Source organism: Lycorma delicatula, chromosome 11, assembly GCF_047948215.1.
Source record: "Lycorma delicatula isolate Av1 chromosome 11, ASM4794821v1, whole genome shotgun sequence".
Taxonomy (NCBI): domain Eukaryota; kingdom Metazoa; phylum Arthropoda; class Insecta; order Hemiptera; family Fulgoridae; genus Lycorma; species Lycorma delicatula.
This window is the reverse complement of record NC_134465.1, coordinates 53,707,840-53,725,219: the sequence shown is the minus strand read 5'-3', so window position 1 is coordinate 53,725,219 and position 17,380 is coordinate 53,707,840. Positions and strand designations below refer to the sequence as shown.

At 27.9% G+C, this 17,380-nt stretch overlaps 1 protein-coding gene across 1 annotated transcript in view; it reads right to left on the bottom strand.

The window, feature by feature from the left end:
• The window catches only part of AP-2alpha (adaptor protein complex 2, subunit alpha), a 125,734-nt gene that overhangs the window by 823 nt on the left and 107,531 nt on the right, over positions 1-17,380 (bottom strand). The gene's annotated exons all lie outside the window — the stretch shown is intronic.

The window sequence follows — 17,380 nt, the reverse complement described above, 5'->3', positions numbered from 1 at the left end:
TTGAGCGTGCACGCGACATGGTTTTCATAGACAGTCGAGTAACTATCGTCTGCAAATTAGTCACGGTTCTGCCTACGATATCATCCACAACAGACTTGGGTTTCACGGGTCCAAAAACAACTCGCACAGTTGCATAAACAAACGCGCTTGGACATCTGCCAAAAACATTTGGATCGCTATGGTAACGAACAGGACACCTTCTTAGACAGAATCATCACCGGTGACGAAACATGGATCCATCATTACAAGCCGGAGAGTAAACGACATAGTATGTAATGGAAACATCCAAATTCGCCCTGCAAAAAAAAGTTCAAGACCCAACCGCCCGCAGGAAAACTGATGCTTCGGATTTTTGGGACTCACAAGGCCCAGTACTGAAACATTATGAGGAAAGGGGCACGACAGTAAACAGTGCGTGTTACAGTGAGATTCTTACTGCCAAACTGAAGCCTACAATTCAAAGCAAACACCGAGGACTGCTGACGAAATGTGTTTTGCTGTTGCACGACAATGCCCGTCCACACTGCTGAAACGCTCCAGAAACTCAACTTTGAAGTGCCGGCTTATCCTCCGTATAGTCCTGTTCTTGCCCCTTCTGACTACCACTTGTCTGGTTCACAAGGGGCCGTCGATTAACCTCTGACGAAACAGTGAAACAAGCGGTGCATTCCTGGTTCGCAGCTCGACCGAAAACCTTCTTTTATGAGGGCATCAGGAAGCTTGTGCAACGATGGACCAAGTGCGTTGAAATGCAAGGGAACTATGTTGAAAAATGATGTACATGTAAGTTTCCTATTTGTATTGCAATAAAATTTATAACTACATTGCGGATAATAATTTATTTACCCTCGTAATTTAATGGAATAGATGCAGTTCATAAACGTGAAGTTTCAATCGTTTACAAACAAATTGTGGATAGTACTTTTAGGGATGTTTATTTAACGATTAACTCTACCAACAGAACGTTTTGGACTTCACTGAAAAGACAGTCGAATTCTTTGTTTTCGGCAGTTGTTTTATTCCTACCCGGTAAGGATCCTTTCATAACGCTTCCGGTTCCCAAAAAATGTTCACACTACAAATATATACTTTTGTCATTCGGAAAATTTCTACGATAGCTCACATTTAATTTTTTTATACCACCGGTTTTTGTTTCTAGAAACCGGTACATGCACTATGTTTTCTCTTGTGGCAACACCATGTTACTGCAGCCCGGCCTCATAACAGCTTGATCTGTGCAACAGTCTAAGGCATCTACTATCTGACGGGGAATATTTAAACTAAAACTTAATTGTCGCTTCAAGATAACACGTAAAACACTACCGAGTGCTGCGAAATAAAAACTATATTCATTCTTGAAACTCCGGTATAATGCAGAATTACTTACAATCATGTTTGATAGAGAATAATTATGAATGCTAGGGTCAACAGATTTCAAATCGGTTGTGATCGAATTGAAGTAATTTTATATATATATATATACGGTGTTAATGTATTTACATAAAAAAACTGGCAAGTATAGCATGACTTTCCCGATTACGTCGGTCAAATCGTGATTACCAAAATAAGATTTAAGGATCAAAATTCCCAAATTTTGAAAAAGGAAGTTTTTGATTTTTGGGGTTTCTTTACTCTAGGGGGAAAATTTATTTATAAAAAAGTGATCGATCCCTAACAACAAAAAAAATTAATTTAAAAATATAATACAATTTTTATGAAAGTAAAGAAAAAGATTGCTCTCATTTTGGGTCCGGAAAATAAAGTGGCAAAGCTACTTAAGTAGCTCTAAGTGATAAAACAAATTAAGAGTTAGAGCAAAAAATAAAAAACTCTTGCACAGTTCTCCGCAAGAAGACCGACGTTTTGTTAATTTAATTCAGTAAATTAATGTTAACCCACCGGGTTGGTCTAGTGGTTAACGCGTCTTCCCAAATCAGCTGATTTGGAAGTCGAGAATTACAGCGTTCAAGTCCTAGTAAAGCCAGTTATTTTTACACGGATTTGAATACTAGATCGTGGATACCGGTGTTCTTTGGTGGTTGGGTTTCAATTAACCACACATCTCAGGAATGGTCGAACTGAGAATGTACAAGACTACACTTCATTTACACTCAAACATATCATCCTCCTTCATCCTCTGAAAAATTATCTAAACGGTAGTTACCGGAGGCTAAACAGGAAAAAGAAAGAAAGTAAATTAATGTTAATATTTTCAACAATAGATGCCGCAGCTAAAAAACGTCAACGTTCCAACTTGCAGCATCACAATGAATCACGCTAATTATTTGCAATTCTTAAATTGAGCGTAAATCAGGAACGACTCACCAATCTTCATAAAATTTTCACAACTTCAAATAACTACTACAGAATTTCAATGAAAATTATTCTAGTAGTTCTACATATTTTTAAACTATAACATTTTAAACACATAAGTAAACTACAGTTCATGTGAATGGTATTTTCGTACTCCTTGTACATCAAAACGTGAAGAAAATCAATTTTCACCCCCCTCCACCATTCACACCATACGACCGAAAGTAATACCGTACTTTTCTAAGAAATGTCGGTAAAAATCAGAATTTTTTTTTTGGAGGTGGGAAATAAAATTTTTTCTAAAAATATTCATATATAAATTAATCTGAAATATTCTCTTAGGTAAAGATTTCTTTAACTCTAACATCCTCTTTAACAGAGGCTAAAAAATAAATGAAAATTTTCAAAAATCTTTTCTGTATTTAGGTCCGGGGAATTTAAAAAAAAAAATGTATATATTTGTACACTTCAGTTATATATTTCAATTTTAAGAGGTGGAGGTTATTTTTTTTGATTTTTTTATACATTATAATATAGTGCCTTTTAAGGTAAGGCCAAACTCTAGGAAGTGATGCTAATTAACATATTGAAGAAAAAATGTCCAGTGAACATAGGTCCGAAAACGCGTATCTTTCTATCTGTCCACCATTTCTTTTTTTTTTTAATAATAACATTTTTCAAGAACGTTTGGGGATAACCCAATTAAATATTTTACACTAACATTTTGTAATAGGAAAAAATAAATAACCAATCTCTTCGTTGACAAATTTCAAAATGACGGTAGTTTCAATTTTTCAATCTTAAATATCTTAGGAATTGTTATATTTATCAAATTGTGTTGCATTATAAAAACTAGGTACAAAACGACACCTTACTCGTAAAAATCCGACGACAAACAACAGAGTTATTGCAAAAAATAGGCATAAAACGATTTGGCAGCCATCTTTGTTTTTTTTATCGTGGTTTCTGATTAAAATTGCTAAAATTAGCATTTTTAATCAGAAAAATTTGATTTAGTTGTCAAGTGAGTCATTTGGACTTATAACTTTGGGGCCGACTTTATTCAAAATTGGTACACAGGTACTACCTTTGGATGTAAAGAATGTATTAATTTTTTCAAAAATTAGAATACATTCTAATTTTATGTTTTAAATTTGTATCAATATTCTGTTGCATTTACATTTTAAATTGGCAAATTTGCTCTTTAAAGATGACTAGAGAGTGAAGCGAAGGTTAGGTTATGTTGACATTGTATAAAGTTTAGAGCATGTAATCGTTAGTTACCTAGCCTAAGTCATCTTTCTAAACAATTACCCATTTAATCTATTTCATTAACGTATATATTTTTTTTATTTTCTTACTTACTATTTGTAAAAAGGAAATGTTTCACTATTAACTTTGAAATTGATTTCTTAGACCAGTGGTCAGCAAACGTTTCATCTAAAGAGCGAAAAAATAATAATAAAAAATTGAAATTTGTTCAAAGAGTCATCTTTTAATAAGAGCTCTGCTATATCAATACAATTTTTAAATTAAACAGCCTTAGAAGCACACTCAAGAGCTTTCTTTATATTATATCTAGTATTATAATCCGTTAAGAGTAGTCTATGTGGAAGGAAACAGGTTATCAAAAGAGAAATGTAAGAGATAGTGTCTCTATTTCAACAGTGAGGAGCATTCCAACATCTATCTTCGGGTAGCTGAAGCTTAGACCTGGTTAAAAATGTTTGCAGTCAAGACCAGAACCGCCTCTCATGAATATACCGGTAGGTCCGTAACATTTGTCTAAACTTTGAAATGGTTAGCAATCTGTGGTGCAAGAAATCAATTATGCGGCTGACCAGCTCAATAATGATATATTTGCTTACAGCCAAAGTAACATATACTATGAAAAACGTTTACATACTTACACCTGAATCCTCAGCTATAAACAAATAAATTTGTATTCGCACTAAAGATTTCATGAAAGAGCCGCATAAAAGGAGTCAAAGGAAAAGGCGGCTCGCCTTTTCCGACCACTGTCTTAGACCTATCTCCGTTAATGGAAATTGGTATCCTTGAGGAGATTTTAATTTTATATACTGTCTGCTTGAAACAGCTCTGCAAGTGCTGCACTGCACCAGGGATATACACTTTTAAGCTGATATCTGTTTTCTGGGTTTTCTCAGATTGTTGTTAGTGTCCTGTAGAATCATATAGCCAAAAACTGAAATTTCATGCAAGACTGTGCCCCACCTCATTTTACTCAAGAGGATGGGCAGTCGCTGAACTTCCAGGATGATAATTGGAGGAAGCAAAGAGAAAGATCTTGTTCATCATCGGTGGTCTACCAAATTACCAAACCTCACCCCTCCTGTGATCTTTAACCGAGGGAGTACATAAGAGAGAAAAGATGTTTCCATTATCAATGCGCACTACTCTTTAAGATCTGAATCATCATATTGTTAGAGCTATGAAGACATTATCTCGAGACTAGTTAATAATTAATGTATGACAAGTAATGGACCGGTTTGATATTTGTTGCAAAATACATGGAACTCATAATGAGTACACACTACTACATCTAGAATCATAAAACCATGAATTTTAGTACATGTTGATTTAAATTGTCTATGTGCACCAACTTGTATTAGCATATTACTTATTTTCTAGCAATTAAAATAGGGAAAACTTAAATTTTTTTATGTTAATAAAAAAGGACCCTATAAAAAAAATTCTCAGAAAAACCGTCTGAAATATAAAAATGGAATCTATCAAATAATAAAAAAGGAAGAATTACATCAAGAAATAAAAATAAGTAAACATCAATAAGGAAACGAAGGATAAAATTCAATGGATTTATATAGATTGAACAATAACAGACTGACAAACTAACATTTTTAATTTTATAAAAGAAAAACAGACTTGTACAAACAGATCAAAAAATAACTTGAAGATAAACAAAAATTTTATAAAAAGAAAAATAATTAGAAAATTGATTGATAAATCTTATTTTCAAGAAAAAATAAAACTTAAAAGAAATCTCAAGAAAGAAAAAAAAAAGGCATGAATAATGTGGAAGTTTTGGGAAAAGAAAAAACAAAATTACAAATCCTGACGAAGATGACCTGAATGAAGAAAAACCCTGACAACACAATTATAGAACTTTCCCATCACACGGTTAAAGCTGCGTTCCGAGAAATTCCTACAACTGTGGGTTGTTTTTCATCCATGGGTTGGTTACACACACAATTTAATTAAAAATATTTATAATTTTATTTAAAAATAACATTTTTTCGTTAATTTAATTCAATTATTCTAACGCATGCACATATCGTATTTAATTTGCACGGGTGCAGCGGTACTAGTGGCGAAGATCAGCACCAACTAAATTAATGTAATTTCACAACTTTTGCTTGTATAGTTGGCAGACTGGTATAGCTGTGAGGTTTAACACACTAGGTACAGAGTCAACCAAGCAATCGAGTTTGAGACCCAACCAGACTGAGTTACTTTTTATACTTTAAATATTATTCATTTATTTAATTCTACCGCTAACCTGTGATGTAAGAACATACCAGACAACTACAATAACTGTAACATCAGTGCTACCAACTTTTGAAATATTAACTAAATTAAATAAAAATAAATAATTAATATTTAAGGTAAAAAATATAATCTGGTTGGCAACTCGAGGAATTTCGAATTTCCCGGTCTATGAGGATGAGAGAGGAAGGGAATTTCCCATAAGAAAAAGGAAAAATTGCAAGAAATGCAAGATAGCAGACTACGATGCTAACACTCCTTGTGGTGACAGGAGGTACTACTGATACAGTATGCCCACTTAACCACTAGTTGGGAAGGGGTGCGATTTTGCAAATACTGTTATGTTTTAACAAATATGCCTAAGAAAAATACGACTTAATTAGGCAAAATCTCAAAATATTGAGGGTATCTCGAGTAACTTGTTTTACAGCCAAACCCCCTTAACTTAAGTTGAAATTTAATGGAATCAATGCCCCATATATTTTAGTAATCTGACCAAGTTTGGTCAAAATCGGTCCAGTAGTTCAGGAGATATGTTGTGCCAACACTGAACACACATGTACATACGAACATTAACATATCTGGAAAATTTCTATCCAGTTTTTGGGGTTCCTTAGATGTCAAAACATCAAGATCTTTTGAAAACTGCATATGCCCAAACTGGACCGATTACAACACTTTCCCTGCTACAGCTATAGCGTCATATAGATGGGAAAGTAAAATATTTAGATCCGGTTTAAAAAAAAACTGTGGCTACTTTGACTTCTTTTTTTTAAGCGTTCCGTATTTGTTTCTCTCTCTCTCTCTCTCTCTCTCTCTCTCTTTCTGTCCTCTCTTTTTTAAAATAATGGGGTTATATTACTTTGATCAAATTTGTTTATTAAAGACTAAACACTACTACCCTCCACATTTATGTATCCTGGGTTTTATTAGTTATTGGAGAATATGATCTGGAATAGGCAGTTTACCTAAATCTCTTGATGAAAAAATTGTAGTATATCATAAACTACACATTATATTTTAAATTAAAGTTAATATTATAAATAAAGCTACATTATTTAAACATACTTTTACATACATTTATTACTTTATATATATATATATATATATAAATTTATTTTTTATTTTATATAGTACATTGTTTCTGTTTCATTTTTATACATATATAATGTTATTAATGATACAACAAATGGCATAAAAAAAAATACAACAAAAATCTGCCATGCTTATAAACATTAATTAAAATAAAAAATATAAAAAAACAATACATTTAAACATTAAAAAAAAATTTAGTAAATAATATTTTCTTTATTTTTTTAATAAATCTATCGCTTAAATGTAAATATATATGTATATATAGACATAGACTTTATTATTTATAAATATGTATACAAAAATTATAATTATAAGATTTATAACATAATAAATTGATTACATTAATATCATAATCCATACAACATTCATGCATTCATCATTCATGCATTACTGAACAGGAGTCTAATTCCAGTTACAACATGCTACTTTTATTCTACATATATATGTATATATATTTATGAAGTATTAAAAATAAAATTTTAACACAAATTATAATTAAAATTTAAATATTAATTTTAAAAAAGAAAAAAATTATGTATAATATATACACACGTTACAGTTCACAAATAAATAATACCACAATAAATAAATAACTAAATTTAATAATTGCTCATAAAAGGAACTGTCTAATAAACAAATATTAATAAACTGAGAGTTTAATTTAATTTTTTGTTTTGTGCAGAGCTGCAAAAGATTTAATTCATTCATGATTGAGAAATAAATGTCATATAATTTTAAAATATACTATTGCATAATACTAAGTATAATATAATATACACAATTACAAGTCTCTAAATGATTATTATTATATTTAATTATATTATAATGAATTTAATTAGGCTTTTAAAAAATAATAATAATGATAAAGTTATATTTCATTTAAGCTTGGTTTTCACTTACGACTAAAAGTTAATATGTTGGCAGAGAGATATAAAATATGTTTTATTTATATATTTTAATCATTAAAAAAAAAAAAAAAGTTACAATGAGACTGGAAAACTTATATCCTGTTATTAAAGAACACATATAGCAAAATTTTCAGTGTCATAAAATAGCCTTTTGTATCCAGAAGTTTCCAGCACAAATATTTAGTACAAATACTCCCCCTACCCTAAATCTGGTTACATTGAAAAGTTCAGCTCAATAATGAGCAAAAATTGTATGCTTTTAGTCTTGTACTAATGTTATGTTTTTCCTTATCAAATGCATTTTATGTACGTATAATTTTATGGTAATATTATAACGTAGTAAATGTCTAAGATTGCAGCAGTTATCATTATAGACTAAAAATCCTTCCAACCTAAATTTTTAATCTAATTCTACTTATTTATTTACTGTATTTTACAACAGTTTTTTATATTTTATAAATTGAAATCTCCAGTTGTTTTAGATACATTATATTAATCTTTATGAATATTTGTGAAAGTTGCGATTTTGTTGGTAAAAAAAAAAATTCGATACCAATTTTTTTCAAATAAATCACAGTAAGCAAACTGATTAAACATACGTATATAGTTATGTTTTTCTTTACTGAATGTTAGAAAGTTTATCTTTAAAGCCAAGTAAATATTCTTATATTTTATTTAAATGTATCTCAGATGATTCGTTAAAATATCAGAAATGTTTTTATTACTAATCAACTTCACCCAACAGATTGAAACATTTTTATATTTCCAAATTATGATTTTTTTTTTATTGATTCAAATAAAATTCTTATGATACAAAGGGAAAGAATTATAGGTCTAATAATAAAAAGACAAAATGGAACATAACAAAAAAAAGCCATCAGGAGGTACAGAGTAAAATATTTACTGAAATATTAATACAAATAAACATATGGAACTCCAGTCCATCAGAGCTGAACTACATCCAATGATAAATCCACCAACTATATTTACACATTGAATTAATTAAAATTTTTAATTATGTTGACCTCTGTCTATACAACACTCATGAATTTTTTGGTAGGATCACCTGACATCCATACTTATAACCACAATATTTGTTAAACGTTATGAAATTCTTATAAATCTTTAATTCGGCAATTCAGATATTGTAAACAAGTGAAAAAAGGCTGATTAAAAAAAATACAGCTAGTAAAAATAAAATTTTACACAAATTAATTGATTATTCTAAAAATGGTGTTTCTTACTGTGTATTAAAAGAAAGATTTCAATTTAATGGTCAAAAAAATAATGTAAAATCATTAAAGAAATAAAATTTAATATTTTATAAAAAAAAAAACATTTAAAAAGTTGAAACATCTAGTACCATAAGTGGCAGAACCATTACACATTCATTCTGCATATTACTTGCAGATATAGTAAAATAAAATACTTTATTACAAGTAGCACTTAAAAAAATAAATTAAGTGAAAAGAGATGAAACTAATATAGCAGAAGAATCAATACTACTGCCATTTTATAATCATAATTTCTAAAAATTAAAAGAAAATTATGAAAGCAGTGAACTGTCAGTGTACATACAAATCCATTATATTAATATACAATTTACCATTAACTAGAAATTATAATCACAAACTGCAGATTACAAAATAATGTACTAAGGTTTAAGTTTCTATTGATATAAAACAATAACAAATACAGACCCATGGATAGTCATAAAAAAGTGATCACCATTTTATTCTTTTTCTTTTCAAATTAATAACTATATTTGTGAAAGACTTTAATTCGTGTCACATTTATCCAACAAGATCACTCCAGACCACCAACTTTGTGTGAAACCCAAGCTTTAAAATATCATTACCTCATTTTTTGAATAACTATATAAAATAATGTTTTTTTGCTTACAAATATATTTACCTCAATATCCCATTTTAATTTATTTATAAACTTAATATTAAATCTATTAATATGTCCTGGTCATATGGAATGTAAGAATGCATTAACAACTTTAATATTTCATTAATGTCACCTCAAAAAATTGTTATTTACAAAATAATTATTTTATTTATATATATATATATATATATCACTGTACTAGAACAATAATGATTACAATAATAATAATAGTAATAACACTGGTTTAAGGTACGATTACACTTTACATTAATAGTACATAATGCATATATTTTTTATAAGCTAATATGAACAAAACAGAAAATAAATGGAAGTAAAGGTAAAATACTTTGTCCTTCCTCACCTCACTGATTATAGTAGGCCAAAAACATACAATAATAAAAAACTATTATTTTTTAACATCTCTTTACAACTTGTAACCAATTAAATTTTCCTTTTAGTTTATGATATAAAAACATGATGATTATTACCATATTCAACAAAAAGTATTATATATGTTTAATAAAAAAAAGGAAAAAGAAATTAACATACTGACTACTATAAAACAAAATAAATAACCGCAATTAAACAGGATGTGTTAAAAAATAATATATTTTTTGATAATATTAATGACGGGACAATGAATTAAAAGTTTTTATTAAAAGCAGTGTCAACTATGAGTGATCAATTATGTATGTGTTAACATTTATACATATAAAAAAATACCATTACGTAATAACTGTAAAAAATATACATATAATGCTGTTTAGCAAAAGAGAGAAGGCAGTTCTTTAGAACTACATAAATTTTTTTTTTTTAAATTGGTAATTATAAAGAATAGAAACAAAACATTTTAATAGTTTTTTACCGTGGAGATGCCAACATAATATTTTCATAAATATTTCTATCAGTTACACAATTTAAAATATATCTGCAAAAACAGAAATTCATCCAAAAATAATAGGAGAAATTCAAATACTACAAAGAATAAACAGAAGATAAGTATCTAAATTCTTTTCTATCAATGACATCTTTTACTCCTACCTACAGGGATACATTTTTTGATAACTAATAAAAAGTAAAATTAACCTCATAAGCCATTAATTCATAATAGTATGCAGTAAAACTTTATAGATTAAATTTTACTTCCTGACTTCATTCATAGTCATTTTACATTAGTGATATTCCAGATGTTATGGAACTATCACACAGTAAAGGATTCAATTTAGTCTTCATCTAGAACCGGAGAGCTGTTTGTATGTTATTACTCAATATGGAGAAAAAGTTTATAAATAAATGATTTTTTTATTTAATAATAAAAAAAAAATTAAAACTGATGTACGAATCGGATTTTAACACCAAGAAAATTATAAAGGATCAGCATTAACTACTGTAGGTGAACAGCACTGTTTTCATAATTAATTTTTTGTTTCAGTCATTAGATATAATAATATTTGAATCCACCGATAAATACAGTCAGATATTACAAAATGAAAAAAATTACCTTTAATGAAAGTTTCAGTCATTAAATAAATTCAGTAGTCAATAAGTTAATAATTAAATAATAAGAAATTAATAGATAATTAAAAAAGAGAACCAGATACTTTTTTCTTATTTAAAAAATTAATGTTTTTACATTAATGAAATCAATCAATTACAGTTACATCATATTAATATAAATCTAACACAAAACACACACACATGCATTCATGTATACAGTAACATTATTTTTAAATTCTTTTTTAAAGAGTATTATATAGAAGTATCCTACATAATTTTATACAATATGAATTTATTTATAAATAACACTAGGCCTTATTTATCATTAAATAGACTCTGTGACTTCCTCAAATTTAAACAAATGAATACATAAGAGATTATTTTTTGCCTAACTACATGGAAAAAAACCCCTGAAAAAACCTTTATTCACAAATACACAAGTGTTTATTATTAAATAGAAAAAAAAATGGTAATAATAATAATGATAATATGAATAGTAATGTAGTTAAATAATATGTACGTGTTTTTTTTATGAATTTTTTTAATATAAAGACTACACAATTAAAAAAACTAACAAAAAATAAAATTTTCATTTATATAAGAATATTATAATAACCGTTTCACCGAATGACTGACTAATAACTGAAAAGTAATTATACTTATGGAAATTGGATATATATTTAAATACTGAAGTTAATAATCTGCATCGCTGAAGACAACAATCTCCTTTCACAAACAAACTTTATTTAGCTGCTTCTTTTGATAACACTACTAATTTCCATTTGTATATTGCCTAAAAATTCCAACAAGATGAAAAATCAGAAAGGAACAGAAGTATAAAGATTGATGATCTGATGATCCTGCTAACTTAACCGTACAGTATGTTTTCACATTCCCAGGGTGGGAAGGGGGATAGGTGCCTGTTTACATCACATATTACATAGAACATTAATTTTTCATGTCATATTAAACAAAAGCAAACTGCTCACACAAATTCTCCTTGTTCAAAACTGCTTTATTTATACTTTTCCACAAATGAAGGACTAACGTCACGATGTATCTATGTTTTTTTGTGTAATGCTTCCTATCATAATTACTTCACCACATAGTTTCTATCCCCCAACTACTGTTTTTAATACACAGAATTCATGTTGCTATTTTTTGAAAATATTATAAACAGTTATGGTTTGACTAATATCCAAATGGAGTATTTCTGTTTCATTTCTTACCCATAAAAAAAAGGATGGTGTGTGGGCTTGTTTGTTTGATGTATATGCTCACATTTTTATTTTAGCTGCTATTGGTGCAGAGTGGGTCACATAGTGTGCCAGGCAGTTGTGTGCAAAGCATGAATGATTTACAATTCTTAATACGAATGATTTATATAAAATTATTATGTGCTTTAGGGATAAAAAAGGAAAACATTGAGGCTAGAACTGTGTTAAAAAATCACAACTCGAGAAACAGCTAAAATTTTTAGGATTTTGAAGCTTTTCGTTGTAAAAGTTTTTGTTGTTGTTAATACGCTAAATTCAATAACATTATTTAGTTACAGTTTTCAAAAACATTTAACAAAATCATGTATAATGAAACATAAACCATGCAACATTTTCGCATTAGGCCAATTAGGTCTTTTTTCTAATTATATTATTAAAGAGAGAAAAAAATTATTCATTACATCTTAACCTGTAGCAGCTGTCTTTTAGTGTAATAAGTAAGTAATAAAAAGTCTTGCACTGTTTATGTAACTGTTCTTTTGACGACAATATTCTCTTATAATGAGATAGATTATCGTTTTACAAGATGCTAATGATAATACAAGTTTCAAAGGTCTTTAATTTTATTTTTACAAAACCAGTTAAATTTAAATATGGAGCATAAATAAAAAAGGCAACTGTTATAAGATAAAGGCCAATATTTGGTAAAGGCCAATATAGAAAAGAAAAACCTTAAAAGTGAATACACCTCACAAATACATAAAAATACACTGTGAATACATAAAAAGACATGAAAAATTAACTAATGCACTTCATACTTAACAGTACACCACAGAGATTAAAAAAAATAAAATTCTGTGGCTCCAAGCAGGTGGGATGGGATGTAAAAAAAAACTTTTTTTAACTTATCCACATACAAATGGAATGCTAAGAATCAGTGGTGGAAGTCAACAGTTTTGAATTTTGAGTTAATCATAAACTCCATCTTCCTGAAGATAATAAACACCACTGTAAGTAAACAAAAATTACAAACTGATTTAGTATCACAGTAAAGTAAAAAAGAAGTATTTTTAATACATTCATGGTACTGCAATATCTTCAGTTAAATTAATACTATTCATACCAATAAGTGTAATGTACTATGAATAGGAGAGAATTAATTGTAAGAACTTTTTTCATAATTTGTTTATAAGAAATTTTATTATTTCAGATACTAGTGAAGAAGGCGCAGAAGTTCACACACAAAAATAAAAGGTTTAAAATTGTTATAAGATAAAATTTTAGAGTAAAATTAAAATATCCTTTAAAAATTCAGTTATATCAAAGATGTCACCAACTCCAGTAACCTATATATTAATATTAAGGGGAAGTCAGTAGAACATTAGATATTCCACATAATGATTGCAGGTGTTAAAAAAAGTATCACATCAATAACAGAAAATGAAAGGCATGAAAAACATTGCACATTTTCTTCCGATAGATTGCATATTTATGTGATCTTGTACATCAAGCATTTATTAAACAAAATGGCTTAAATGAAAGAAAGCAGAGTAAAAATATTCAAATTTTAACATCTACGAAAAGTAGCAATGTGCATTTGTATGTGTAAAAATTATTTTTTGATATTTTTCTTCTAAGTAATAAAAGGATGACTCAGATTTAACAATAATACAAAAACAAATTGTAAAGTATGACATAAAGATGGCTTTTCTCTGCGTTTCAGAGCAGTCATTCTAGAAAGCGTAACCCAGATAGTTAATATCTTAATTCTGAGCTAAACACTAAGAAAATACTCTTTTTTTAAAGAATGTTATGAGAAAATACAGATTAATTCTGATAAAGAGTATTTTTGTATTTTTCTTCAACACTGAATTTAATATACATTTTCATATTCCCTGAAAGATGCTTGTAAGCAGTGTGATAAACGCAAATGCTTAATGAATGTAAGAAAAAATTCAGAAAACAAGCCGATTGATTTAAAGCATAAACAACTTTTACATTTGGCAAAAGCATAAAGAGATGGGGTAATAGCAAAGGAGACTGCTGATCTAAATACTGTCGTTAACAGATCTACAAAACGCTCTGCCCATTTTCAACAATAGAGGTAAAATATTCACTGTTACAATTTTGTTGTAAAAACTTAAACTTATACTTTAGGGTACATGTATATTTGAGATAACTGCTTCCAGATGGTTGAAAAGAGATTTTATCCTGTCTTTTATAAAGCATATTAATCTGCACCAAAAAAAATTACATACATTGATACATGGACAAACCAAAACAGAAATATATAAGTTTCATTGTAATTATTGAAAGTAAGTTAAGAAGAAACTATAACTTAAATAAGTAGTAGATATCTAATTCATAAAACTTAGTCAATTGTATCTTCCCAGTGATTCTGATTTGTCTTATTGAATACACTTTTAAGTGCAAGATAATGTATTTTCCATACGATTGAATAAACAGAGAGGTATTGCATGCTAGATGACACAAAAAAATTAAGTTTTGTGAAAATACATTAGAATGATTTCATGAAAGCCGATCATCTTAAAAATATCAGCATATAACACAAGAAGAATGTTGAAAATGATAATGTAATTTGGTTGAAGATATGGCTTTCTTACAAAAAAGAAAAGCCATTCTCAATTATGAAAAAATACAAACTGGATGAAGAAACGTCCTTCAGTAAGTTGAATGTTAAATCCAACAAGTTGGATCATCCAAGGAGTTTGGGAGTCGTTATAGAAGAAAGGTTGTACGATAGCTTATGTATGATCGACTGTCTTTTAACAAAAGAGATATTTTATATTTATTAAAGTTACTTGACCAATTCAACATTTTTTCTTCGAAGATGTTAGAAACTCCAAAACGTTAATTTATGATGATAAGGAAGAAGAATAAGACTATTTCTTTGATGATGTACATCTTAATGTCTATTTTATTATAAACACTTTTTGAATGGAAATAAACAAAAACTTATTTCATGTTAAATATTATAAAAAAATTAACAATAAAAAATTGTCATAAGTTTAACATAATTATAACCCATTATTTCTTCCAAGTAAATACATAGAAACTTAACGATGACGTCAATCTTAATTACTTGAAATCTCATTTATTACTTTTTTGGCCATATTTTAGAAAGCGTTAATATATTTTAATAATTTTCTAAGCCTTAAGACAATATTTAATTACTTTTAAAAAATTCTCATTTTTTATGAAAATGAATAAAAAACTCATACTTTATGAAAAATACAAGAGGTAGACTTACACTATAATGCTTCTCAGCATCTCAAATATATATATATATATTAAACTTTTGTGATGTAAATTAATTTTAAAATTTCTACTAAAATCAATACTACAAACGCATAAAAATAACAAGTAGTTTTCTAAAGAAAATAATTTCAAATAATATTCTTAAAAAAATTTAACGGAAACATTTTCAATAATAATACTTTTATTACGATATGAATACTACACATACGTTTCCTTCCGACTGATAGTGAATTTTGTCTGCATTAATTACCAGGTCTACCAACTTGTAACCACATTTATATGAATTGGTAATATAGAAATATATATATATAAGTAATTTAGAAACTATCCAAATTAGTATTAAAGTAATGAAAATGACTGACAGTTATGAGACTAAGTCAGATTAATAGCATTGGCAATCCATGGAAGTAACCAGAGCTGTATCATGTGTACACTATTATTACACAAAACAAATAACGCAGCTGTTTTTTGGACCCTGATTCAACAAAGATGCAAAAGAAAATTGGGAGATTTCTAGAATATCATATCAATTAAAGAACATTATCAAAACAGTTTTGTTTTAAAACATCAGCAAAGAATGAGAGAAATTCAATGATTATTGCTGTTGTTTTTTCAAAGAAGAAAACTTAAAATTATGAGTGATTAAAAACCACACAGGTGCTATAAAAACAACATCAAGATTTTTAATTCCTACATGAATGCAATCTTAATAGAATCCATACATACAGAATAAGTTTATTTTCAGTTAACATACACTAAATAACAGATTTAAAAAAAATCAATTATACAAAACACCAAACCAATAACATTATTTATCATAATATACATTACATATATATATTATATAAACATTAAAATACAAATTACCAACAACATTTAATACTTATATAACTACGTTAACATTAAAAATTTAGCTATAAAAATAAATATAGAAGGTAAAAACTATTTAAAAATGCATAAAATAATAATTAATCTGTACAGAATTTAATATACAAACGATTCACACATCCCTACAGATAAATAATATTTTATATATATATGACAACATGCTTTCATTAACATTTATAATGAATGCATGTTATTGCTACTAACACAAACATACAAAATGTTAAGTAAACTTTACATACAGTTTTTATTTAATTCTTAATTATACTAAAAGCACTTTATTGTCGATAATTTTATTAAATAACATTCTTGTTAACTGATTTTAGAACAAAATATTACCAAAATTACAATGATATTAATATTAAACATTTTTCACTAAATTTTCTTCTTTTTAAAAAAAAAAAAACAAAGAAAGTAAAATAAAACCACAAAATTGATTTTATCACACACAGATCTGAGATTATTTTATAGTATGACACTACTCTGAAATTCAACCTTAGCAATCGCTTTTTGTTTTTAAGCAGTTTAGACCATATGTATTACATGTTTCTGTGTTATAAAAACATTACAATGAATTGAAAAATTAAAAAGCTTCAAACTAGTAAGATGTACAATTATGTTTAACTGAATGGGAAAAAACTTACGATAAAATTAAAATTTTTATCTCATCTTACAGTCACTTAAGCACTAATTTTCAGTTTTTACAAGTATTATCATTCACCAAACATGAACTTAAACCAACATTTTTTTTTGGATTTAAAAAATAAC